The sequence below is a fragment of the Ictidomys tridecemlineatus genome, chromosome 16 (assembly GCF_052094955.1).
Source record: "Ictidomys tridecemlineatus isolate mIctTri1 chromosome 16, mIctTri1.hap1, whole genome shotgun sequence".
NCBI lineage: Eukaryota > Metazoa > Chordata > Mammalia > Rodentia > Sciuridae > Ictidomys > Ictidomys tridecemlineatus.
In genome coordinates this window covers 41,521,610-41,531,062 of record NC_135492.1, presented here as the reverse complement: position 1 = coordinate 41,531,062, position 9,453 = coordinate 41,521,610, and the positions used below count along the sequence as shown (strand labels likewise).

The following is a 9,453-nucleotide window of genomic DNA, read 5'->3' as shown; positions in this document are numbered from 1 at the left end:
CACTTTTACTAAGGCTGGCTTTGCCTCCCCAGCTGCTCAGATTACAGGCATGGGCCTCATAGCTTTAATTCTGTTAAATACTGTAGTAAAGCTATGGCCAGACTTTTTCAAGGTGGTGCAAATATATGTAGGCAATAATGTCACCTTCTTCCCTAGTGTTTTGTTATAGGGTGACCAGAATAGGGAATGGACTGAGGATCCAGAAAGCCTAGAATTGATGATACTGCCACCTACTTACTAGTTGTTTAAGAGAAAAATAAAAGGGACCATGGGAATGTGAAGAGATGGGAAAGGAAATCTATAATAACCTGAAAATGAAGTGAGTCAGACACCAGATATTACATTATTGGGAATAAGCCAATATTATTTGAGGGTAAAAAACAATGTAAACATTGAGAAAGATTTTACAAATCTAATGAGGATGGTTATCTCTGGAGATTTGACAGTGTACTAGAGTGGTTAAAAAGGGAACAACTGCTGGGCACAGTGGCGCATGGCTGTAATCCTAGCATCTCAGTAGGCTAAGACGAGAGGATCACGAGTTCACAGCTAGCCTCAGCTATGGTGAGGCACTAAGCAACTCAGTGAGACCGTCTCTAAATAAAACAGGGCTGAGGATGTGACTCAGTGGTCAAGTGCCCCAAGTCCAATCCCTGGTTAACACCACCACCCCCATTGGCAAAAAAAGGGAACCACCTATAAAGACTTTGAGCAAACTGCAAAAACTGAGGACTTAGCCTGTAAATTTCAGATATGAGCTCAGGCCTGCACTGCAGGGATCAAAAGATAAATTGAAGACAGAAAAGGGGAACTATTATGAAAGGTTTATTAAGTACCAAAAGTATAATAAAGCCTGTGAGTACATAATATTCATTAGTGACATAGGCATAAAAAAGGGAAATTTATTTGCCCATTCTCAGCATAGCCTTTTCCACATTCAAGTGAGGTGTCCTGCATGAAGGTCAGTGGGGATATAGTCAAAGTGTGACAACTGGGGGGGGGGAGTAAATTTAATTATCGCACCTTGGTAGGTTAAAATAAGTTCAGAATAAACACCCAAGAACATATCTGCATATCAAATTTTAAAATGTGCAATGTGAAAAAATGTCATATGCTTCATAATAGGCCTACCATATTACCCCTTACCCTTTTGTCCCGGGGTTAACATGTTTGCTAATCAGTTGTGAAGTTACAAGTTACTCAATGACAGATTTATAGTAGAACCAGTTTTTTACTAGGAAGGATATGGTGCTTAGTTTTTCTCAAGCCCTGAATTCTTAATTTGTAACTGCCTATTAGCCTTGTACATCCCATCCCAAAATACACTTTTCTCAGAAACCTGCTCTTTGTCCTAGCATGCCCCTAACACAGCCATCCATGCATCTGTTTACCATGTGTATTACAGGCTAGGACAGCCACTTTTCAATCTTGTGTGGTCTCAGGCAGGATCCTTCCACATTCTTAAAAATTGAGGGCCTCAATAGCTTTCTTAACCCATATTTTACCATTAGAAATTTAAAAAATTTAAATATTATAGCACTGATTTTCATGGCAGTAACTATTTTCAAAAGTAATTAGAAGAGTGGCATTGTTTTACCTTTTTTGTAACTAAGTTTCTTAGGTCTGGCTTAATGGAAAGCAGCTGGATTTTTATCTTCTGCATTCAACTGGTTGAGACATTGCCATTTTGTTATTTTTGTATTGGTTAGCTGGAAAATACAGACAGAATTATGGAAACTCCCAGAAGTTGGCCTGTTTCACTATATAGTACCTAATGTCTTCAAGTATCAGCATATAAAAGCCCAACTGTCATGCTGAGTAGAGACAGGTTTTCTCAAAATTCTGATTTTCACTTCAAAGTTTGATTTTAATTGCTGTTAGTTGTTTCCTGAACAGGTTCACTTCTTCACAGTAGCAAACTACAAATAACACTTGTCATTCTTTCAAGTAAAAAATGACTCTCCAAGAAAAACATTAAGCTTGCAACACTATTCCATGAGTAGTTTTTCTAAAGACAACCACTGTACAAAGTACTTTATGCAAACTTTACATTCCCTCATTCATACCGACAAATTATACTGGTCACAGTGGTACACACCTATAATCCCAGCTATTTGGGCTTCAGAGGTAAGAAGATTCAAGGCCCAACTTTGTTAGGACCAATCTTGAAAAGAAAATTTTAAAAAGGGCTGTTATATAACTCATCATAAGACCACTTGCCTAGCATATGTGGGCCTCCCCTGGGATCAATCCCCAGTAGTGGAGTCTACATTTAACAAAATAATTTTATTGTTTTCATGTGAAAATTGGCTTCTGGGGAGGGAAGACACGGGGGGGTGGTGGTGGTGGTGGTGGTGGTCTATGTCTCTAGTTCTTTTTTTGACAGGGTCTTGCTAAATTGCCCAGGCTAGCCTCAAACTCCCAAACTGTTGATAGTACAGGCTATGCCACCATACCTAGAGAAAGTGGCTTTTAAATCCTTTTGGTTTTATTTTAGTGATGCATGGCAATGAAGGACTGACTACCAGTTTTATGTAATTGCCTTAATTTGTGCCAAGGTGCCCACAGTTTTACTCACTGTTGCTTTCCCACCATTAGTGCAAATGTCAACAGATAATTGTTCAGGATAAAGCATGAGATTTAAAAAATAATTCCACACTTGGACTATTTTAGGACATGTAGTGTTTATTACCACACTTCCATTTAAAGGTTATCTTTGATTACCAGATGCCGAGCAAATACAAGTAAAATAACAAGCTTATGTCATGTTTATACATCGTAAAGTGCAAGTACACTTCCACACAAGAGATTCAGAGTTCACATCTGCACACAAATCTTTAATGACAAGTTACTGTAATGTACAAAAAAGGAACTACTATAATTATTTCTTATCATCTAGCAGATAATTAGCACTATACCTCTTAAATTTCTTAGCTTTTTTGTATGTTTTTCCAGCAAATACAATGCAATAATTTACATCAGAAGCTTTTTCATTTCTGGTTTGAAACCTCTAATGATTTTTGTTTTCTTATATCCTGTCAACATTTAAGATATTAAATACCTTTCAAAAAAAAAAAACCAAAAACAACCAAGAACAACCAAAAAAACTGCAACAGTTTGAATTAGTTTCAAAATGACTCTACAACATAGGTGGTACCAACACTATACAAATACAAATTATTCTATTTCATAAGACATGCTACATTAAATTATCTTTAAAGCCAAACAAAAGACAGCTTTCATATTTTTATTTCATATAGTTTCTTTGGTCAGTTCTTCCCTCCTTCAAGTCAATTTGTGTAGCATTTTAAATCATAGATGCTGAAAACTGGGGCTTGAACAAGTAGCCTTATCTTTTTTGAGCCTTTCAGTACAAATTACTAAATTCTAAAATAAGCCGTAGTTCTAAAATTTGGAAGTTTGGAGAAAATATTTAAAACATTGCAAAAAACAAGATAAGATGTATGGGGCTGGGGCTGGGGCTGTAGCTCAGTGGTAAAGCACTTGCCTCCCATGTGTGAGGCACTGGGTTCGATCCTCAGTACCACACAAAAATAAAGATACTGTATTTTCATCTACAAGTAAAAAAAAAAAAAGAAAAAAAGATGTATACCAAATTTAAAAATGTGCAGTGTGAAAAAAAAAAAGCCAGGATTTTCTAAGGCACAAGTAAAATGACATGATTTAAAGACAACTGCATGACATTGAGGTTGTAGGTTATAGAACATATAACCTAAAAATTTCTTTAAAAAAAATCATACCTAAACCTACCGGCTTGCCACCTTAGAAAATTCAAGTACATATATCATCATTCATGAATTAACATCCGTGACAATGTCATCATACACCATGTAGCATCTGCATACTTTCAAGAATGTGGAACAATTTACAAACACCATGGTATTATGAAAAGAATTTTCCTCCTTTTGCTTAGGCAACAGGGACACAGCCATTCATAAGTACTGTCTTGCCCTGAAGAGGCAACCTAAAGTAAGGGAGGAAAAAGATCAGTTACTCTCTTAATTAAAATTGTGAGAAGAGTTATGATAACAATCAAAGAGGAAGACCAAAATTGGTAGGAATGTGGGCATCAAAACTTTCCTTGAGAAGTCATTTTTTTCCTTTACTGACACATTTCAATTACAGAGAATGGTGGATTTCACTGTAACATATTCACACATAAAACCAAATTTATCAATTTTAACTTTCCCTACCCTGCATCCCTTAAAATTTGATGTTTTGAGACCATTCTCCTTCCCAGTGACATTTAATTACCAAATCCTTTAACTTCCTTTCCATTGTGACTGCCATCACTCCTAAACCAGATTTTGTCTCACTTCACAAGTGTGAGCTTCTATAAGAGAACCTCCAAAGTGGTCTCTCTGCTTTCAAGTATCTATATCCCTACCACGCCATCTTGTATTCTATTGCCAGAGTAAATTTCACAAAAGGTTTCCAAGAAAGCAAGAGTACAAGTTGTTTAAGAACACAGATGGTTAGACGGACCAGTGTTTTCATCACTGGCTCTCAACTTGTTACCATGAGAAAGCTTTAGTTTCCTACTCTTAAAACAGGATTTTATATATGATGACCACACCAAACACATAGTAAATAATTCAGCACACCACTTCATACATAAAAGGCACTCAATATTTGCTTCTACCTATGTTTCCATTAGCTTTTGCCTATCACACAGCAGTACCTGATTTCTGGGATAAAACTTACATGAAAAGTATATAAATAGGAATGGCTATGAAGACTGTTGAGTTGACTAGAATGCATATACTAGTTGGGTGAGAAAATAACCACTTCCACAAACATGATTTGGGTATGCCCCAACAAAGCAGGAAAAATTCATCTGGTTTAATAATGACCTATATAAAATATTCCACGCTCATTAGCAGTTCTCTAATAACCCAATTTCTTACTCCATTAAGAACGGGGAGTGGTGAATAACAAAAATCTTTTGGAGAAGTATGTCCTCTAATGTAAATTGGAGTACTACTAGATAAACAAAATCAAGAATTCCCAACCTAAAGTCAAGACTCCTAGATTTGTGACCTACTAAAGTGCTCTTAATTAAGATTGGCCTCAAACTAGTCTTTTATCTTTGTGAAGTTGATCCTTATCATATCCTGGATTAACAACAATTGCAAATCAATTATGTAACTATACCAAAATTCTTTTCATTAAAAAGAAAGAAACCCTCAAGCCCCCAGAAAACTTTTACCATTTTTCTCTAGAGTCCAAGTATTTTATAATTTCATAAGCTTTTGTCTTAGGAGTACAGGAAATAGTATACCACTACTTCAAAAGGAGATAGCTGGTTTATTTTAACCAAAAAGTCCAAAGGAAATGAAGCACAGGAAGAGGATGACTGCAATGGTTAGTACAAGAGACCGAAGGAAGAGCAGAACAGTGGACAGATGCATTCAGAGACCACATGCCATCAGTTTCCTCTGTGAATAGAATTTGGGGAGACTTAGGTTAAGTATGACCCTAAAGTTTCCAAGATAAAAAGAGCCTTGCTTCCATGTTTTATGGGTTAAAATTATTATTTGAAAATTAAATTCACAAATAAAATCAATAAAACCAACATTTACTGAGTTCCCAACTCAGCATTTAGGCACTGGAGAAATCAGACATATCCTTAAGGAACGCAATTTAGTGAGAAAAACATGAAAATATCTTTTAAATTTTAACTTTTCTTGTTAAAAAAAATTACTATTCTTTGCTTTTCAAAATGTTCTCCCTTAGTGGGGCAAAGTGGAGGAGAAACAGTTCAGGTGAGAAAAATTTTGAGGGACAAAGTACATGGGAAACATGTTATCTATTTTTACAGGTAAAAAGGAATAGCCCTGCAGTTACATCTTTACAGTAAAGAAATAAACATGAGCAGTGGTCCATGCCTATAATCTCAGCAGCTCAGAAGGCTGAGGCAGGAGGATCACAAGTTCAAGGCTATTCTCAGCAACTTAGTCAGAGACCCTCTCAAAATAAAAAGGGGTGGAGATGTGACCCAGTGATTAAATACCCTTAGGTTCAAAAAAAAAAAGCAAGGCAATTATTTTTGTGTATACTGAAGGTTTGAAGACCACTGTCTTAAAGAGAAATTTTAAGAAACCCCCCCCTGCAATGTGTCATACAATATACAAAATGAAATTTACAAGGTACACATTAGCACATAAAAAAAATTTTTAGTATAAAGATACACTGGCATTTATACATCCTCTAGATCAAAATTACTTTGGAGGTTACAGATACACTGTCCATGGTGGCAATTCTAACAAAATTTAAATTTTAGTCTTTTAGTTCTCCTAGACAATGTTAATCTCAGGTACTAGCAAGAACACAACAAGCACTTGAAAGACAAATAAAATATCAAACTTTATTAAAAACGTTCACATGCTGCTCACTCCATTTTACTTAGGGTTGGCTAAACATCAAGCAATATAGTAGTTTAGCAAGACCCAACAAGAGATTGGATCCTCAAGAAGCTCAGCACAGGTAATCATGTTCAAGCCAGCAATGACAACACAAGAAATGCTATGACTCAAGCAAGTATAAAATGCTAAAGGGTATCTTGGCGGACTGGCTCATATAACAACAGATCCTTCCAGACAAGTGAATCTGTTGTCTTAAAGGTTAAGGTGCAAATAGGGCTAACATTCCAGAAGGAGACACCCTACAAAGATGCATGAAAGTGTCATTATGACTTGGGCAAAGAGCAAACATCTCTGTGTAACTTAAGATGTTTGATCTGTGTATGTGGAAAACAGTGACAATAGAAAAAGCAGCTTAAAAAAATAAGGTTAGCAGCCAGGCACAGTAGTGCACACCTGTAATCTCAGCAACTTGGGAAACTGAAGCAAAAGGACAGCCAAGCTCAAGGCCAGCACGGGCAGTTTAGCAACGCCATTAAAAAGGACATTTTAAAAAAACATTTAAAAAAACATTTTAAAAAGAGAAAAGGCTGGGAATGCAGTGCAGGCCCAGCATGCACAAGCCCCTAGGTTCAATATCCAATACTGCAAATACAAGTCCAACTTGGGGTCCCTGTGAGTCACATTCGTGAGAACTGAATTCACCATGTAAGTAGTAAGGAGCAAGTTGAGTTTCAAGTCTCATTTTCCTGTTCTAGCATGGACAACTGTCTAGCAATATGTAGGATGAACCAAAAGATGCTAGTGCAAGAAGGAAGACACACCACTTTGGAGGCTATTATAGTGGCAACTGAACTTAGTTACTATCCAAAGAGAACAAATATAAAGGGATGGAATGAGTGGTATTCAAAAGAGAAAAGCAGATGTTGAATGCTGAGCCTCAGGTACAATTCTCAATAAAGCAGTATTCAAATTACATGAACTGTGAAGAGGCCCAGGGGTAGAATCCCAACTAAGGGGGAAAAAAAGTAAAATAAAAATGAAGGTAAACATTCCAATAAAGTACATCAAGGAGGAAGACTGCTGGGTATGAGGGAGGCTCCAGATCAAGCCTAAATTTGTGGTGGAACCAATCTGTCTGGTTTCATGACTCATGAAGCTACCTACCTAAGATCAGGAGAGAAAGCCAGCAGTATGTGTCTGGAAACTGGATGAGCAAGTATAATAATGAAAAAAATGGGACCAAAGTCTTAGAGTTACTAAAATGCCTGCTAGGATGGATATGGAGGAAGAGAGGGAAGCACTGGGTTCTGAAGCAAAGGCTAAAATTTTACCATTACGATTTAATCCGAGATGCTGTACTTTGGTGGTGTAGCAAGGGTCTCAAGTGGGGTGAGTAAAAACTCGGGTGATCATACCTTTAATCTATCTCTAGGAATAATACTCCAGAAAGACCTTAAGTAGTAATAACCCGCAGTCTCACTAAATAAAATTAACCCCAGGCGAACGCCTAGGCTCCATTTTTCTGCTTCTCCCCTAGTATAATTACCTCCTCAAACAAACTCAAATCCGTGGGAAGACTCGTCCCTCAAATCTTACACCTGCTCAATTCCCCAGCAGGACAACGCCCAGGCACCAGATCAGCTCTTCTGCCTGGCCAAAAGAATCCCGCCCATAACTGAGAAGCGACTCGACATGGAGGCGATGATGAGATCACGCTGTGGGGAGGGGGGAAGGGCGAAGGGATTCTTCTAGGCCCAGGGCGGTTCTTCCAGGCCCAAGGCGGTCCTTAGAAGACCGGAGGCGGCAGAACTCCCATGAAGGTATTGCGGCAGCTCCCCTCCCCCTACCGAGAAGGGTGCGGCCTCCTCCCCGCCTCCTCTACTGCAGCTCCCTCAGGATTGCAGCGCGCCCGCCGATATTTGGAGACCATGCGCCTCCCGCCCACAAGCCAGTCGGACCGACCCCCGCTCCTTCCCCCACCCCCACGGGTGTCTGGAGCTGGTCGGGCTCGTCTCGCCCCCCTAGCGGAGGGGGCCCGGGGCGGAGCCGTGGTTGCCACCACCCAGAAGCCTGGGTCCGCAGCCCGCCCTCGCCTCCAGCGCGCGCTTCCTGCCACGTTGCGCAGGGGCGCGGGGCCAGACACTGCGGCGCTGGGCCTCGGGGAGGACCATACCAACGACCGCCTTCCTGCCACCCCCACCGGCCCGCGCAGTGGTTTCGTTCGCTTGGGACTCGAGCCAATAGCAAGGGCTAGTTCTCCCAGCAACAGTAGCCAATCAGATGATGAAGCCGAGCAGACGGCGGGTAAACCGACTCCCCTAAAAGAAGGGGAGGGTAAGAGGACCCCACACAGCAGCCACTTTCACTGACCCTCCCCTCCCCTCCCCCTGCGGGAGGCCGACCGCGCCCGCACGTCCACCTCTCTTCACTCCACCTATCTACTCGCCCCACCCACGGGGCAACGCGAGTCACCAGGCGGCTGCGCACTCTGGAGGCTATAACTGACAGGAGCTTTACTCCAACCAAAACACGCCATTTGTGTTTTCACACACGGCGGGAGGAGAAGCGACCAATCAGAGACAAGAGGAGAACCGGAAGCGCTCCACCCTCTGCAGAAGCAATGGCTCCGTCCGGCTTCTAACCTTTTCCGCTCCCTTCTCCCTCCCCCTCCGGTTGCCGCAGGGCGGGCCGACCTCCCGCCCGTATCCGACCGACCACCCCCTTCCCCTTCCAGCCGTACAAACGTTGTACCCCCGGCATCTCGCGGGAGAAGACGACTTCTCCAGCCATAGTGGGGCCACCTCAACCACCCATCCCTCCACCCAGTCCACCGGACCTCCCTCCCACCAGAGTTCCGCTCCCCTACCTAGCCGAGGCTCTCTGAGGAGCCGGAGCCCCAGAGCACAGCCTCTTCTCTAGGCGGCCCCGGCGGCTTCCGCTGATTGGCGGCGATCTGGCCAATGGGTATGGGGCGGTGGGTGGAGAGGCCAATGGCGCGGCGGGAGGGGGCGTGTCCCGGGTGCCCCTGGCGCCGGCGCTGGGAATCCCCGTGCGGTCAGTGGCGTTT

The 9,453-nt window shown here is 41.4% G+C and overlaps 1 long non-coding RNA gene across 1 annotated transcript; it reads right to left on the bottom strand.

The window, feature by feature from the left end:
* Positions 1-2,665: 2,665 nt before the first annotated feature.
* Positions 2,666-9,453, bottom strand: LOC120891833 (uncharacterized). The gene is made up of 2 exons (XR_013431324.1): positions 9,253-9,453; positions 2,666-3,985 (listed from the first exon to the last, which is right to left on the bottom strand). It is a non-coding gene; the product is annotated as an uncharacterized LOC120891833 (long non-coding RNA).